A 2,918-nucleotide genomic window follows, 5' to 3' on the forward strand; every position below is an offset into this window, starting at 1 on the left:
TCAAGATGCCTCAGTTTACCCAAAATGCATTTTGTTTCAAAAGAAAAGGGGATGAATCCATCCAGGCAAACAACCACACTCACTAAGGTGACCAGTTAAGCTCGCATGCATGTTTTTGCAATTACAAGTAATGTACTGTTGTTAAAATGTGGTCAGGAAAAAGTAATCTCAAAAATTACTCAAAGTCTCTCCTTTCAAAGCTCATTTCTCTGACATAGAATCTATTTGCAAAAGTATAATAATTTAAAAAAAAAAAAAATGAAATAATGAAAATTTTGTTTTGTAAAAAAGGGACATGGAAGTCATTAATTTTCTCTATTAAAAGAATACATTTGTTGGCTAAAAAGGTTTAAATATCAATCCAAATTGTGGGCATCCTGAGTAGTAGATTATGTGTTGTAAATTGTTTAGAAGTAAGACTGATGTAACATATTCTACGAAGTACCCTAAATAGATGTCTTTTGTCCTGGGCAGTGAGTGTAAAGTTGACCCCTTTTGACTTTTCCTGGTGAATCTGCAAAGAAGTGAACTGAATCAAAGCAGCACCTCAGAGTAACAACAAATGACTTTCCAATGTCACCATCTTTATGTTTTTCCATTTGAACATGTCTTAAAAACTCAAGTTCAGTCTGCGGTCTAGGGCAAGAAACTGAACTCCGACTGGTTTGAAATGATGCATGTTTATGTGTAAGAACTATGTTGGCATGCCACTTCAAAGAAATCTGAACGGCGTCTGTGCGTGTGCTGGTGGGGAGGTTATCTACTCCCCCACATTTCCTGTTACTATTAAAAATGTGCGCATATACACATGACATATTAGTGCCACAGACTGCTCAGGCTTTCCCAAGGAACACATATTTAGGACTTTTTAACTTTTTGGATAATTTGCCATCTGTCTTTGGAGGTAAAAATTCTTGAAGTATTAAAGCTTTTTTATTTTTTCTATAATCGCCTGTATCAGATCTGCATTGACTTATTTCAGGCAAGAACATGGGCCCTAATATTTGGGAAGCAGATTTGTGTTGCATTGCAGCAGTGGTGGTGTCATACATCATTGTAGGGTACCGATGGAATCCTTCCCCTGTTACTCCAACACCCATATATTCCATGTCTTCCAAAAAGATGTGATACAGGTGGAAGATCATTTAAAAAAAAATTAAATAAAAGGTTCTGAGAATTTGACCACATTTGTCATTTTATGACTTGAATTTGTTTTGTATTCATATACAACAAATAAATGTTATACTTTTTAAAAGACCAGAGGTAAACACAAGAATATCTGTATCGACATCTACACCCATCATGTTTTTCGCTGATAACTTTATTTCCAAGTGAATCAATGCAATCCAACGAAGCACACACCCGCATCATCACTTTGAGAGAAAGACGAACAAGCTTTCCCGCACTTGTGAAAGATTTGCATCTGCTTCTAGTCGACCTCATATGAAAACTTACAGGTTCAGCAAGCTTGCTGAGATAACATCTCGCTGATCTCTATTCTTGGCCTGTTGGTTGCAGGTCAATCAGCCACCTCGTAAGAGAGGATGTGTGTTTGTGTGAGAATCAGGGCTGGCATGCCACTTCAAAGAAGTGAGCCGTCTGTCACCACCTCAGCTGAGAAAGGGACATCCTCCACATCCTCCACGCTGCTCCCAGCTCTGAATCGCTGTGCACAACTGCTGACTCAATATAGTCAAGCTGTCCTTGGTTTGGAATAAAATATTTATTCGTGGGTTCTTTATTTTATTTTAGAATCTGCCAAGGGAAAAACTTGCTGACTAAAAAGCATGCGAGTCTAAAATCTGCCGACTACTCGAGCGCGGCCTCTGAACTTCCATTATGCGTTCACACAGGTGATGTGAGCAAAGCACTGTGGGCGGGAGTCTCTAGGGTTTTGTCTGCATTTGTCGTAATGGAGTAAAACCTCAGCAGGACTACCACGATGAGGAACTCCCCTGTGGCCCCATTTGCCCCCTGTCTCACTCACCTGGCAGACAGACATGGCCGACAGAGATGACTGTGGGTTTCGTCACACTCAGAGCTGGAAGCTCAGAGCTGACTGATGCCTCACACCTGAGGAGAAACAACCGTGTGCACTGGCGGGAAATGGTTTTGAACACCCCGGTGTTGGCAGACGTCTGACTCAAGGCCACTCGGCAGCGTGCAGCTTCGCAAATGCGTATATTCCGGGAGTCCCTCGTGATCGGGTCGGTGATACAAGCCTGTCACGGGTTGAGTCTGCGGACGCCTCGTCAAAGCCACAAATCCCAAGTCGGCCTAACAACCTGAGTCAGACCTGCAGCGCGCTGAAAAATGATTTGACACTCAAACATGGGATTTCCTCCCTTTTACCAAATTGACTGTTTCTTCAATACAGGAACAACTTGACCGTCTAGTAAAAATCCATTATGCAGTAAACATGCGACAAAGAATTTAACTAGTTAACGTTTGTGTTTAGGCCACAAAAATATCGTCTGAAACGAGGACAAAAAAGTCGTTTTATCTCCAAGATCGTATCCTGTACTATATAAGTTTTCCATTGCAATAAAATTTAACAAATTTCCTGTTTGGATTTAATTCTGACCACAAACAATTCCAATTTCAGGATTGCGTAAAGATGTTTTGTTCACCGATTTTTTTTATGGCGTTGGAGGAAGAACGTTTAATATCATTTGATCGAAATGAAAGAAGCCAAACACGTTGATAAAAGTATTTCTAAAGATTTTCAAGCAGTACTTCACACATTCGTAAAATTGTGGATAAATTCAGGAAGAGATCCACTGAGCAGCAATTCAATTATATATTTTTGAACTATGTTGTCAATGGATGTGTAACGTGGATATTTTGGGATCTTCAAATGTGACTTTTGAATTCAAAAAGAACAAAAAAGAGAACGTTTGTGTTTCTCTTGTTTTTTT

This window comes from Lipophrys pholis, assembly GCF_963383615.2.
Source record: "Lipophrys pholis genome assembly, chromosome: 4".
Lineage (NCBI taxonomy): Eukaryota > Metazoa > Chordata > Actinopteri > Blenniiformes > Blenniidae > Lipophrys > Lipophrys pholis.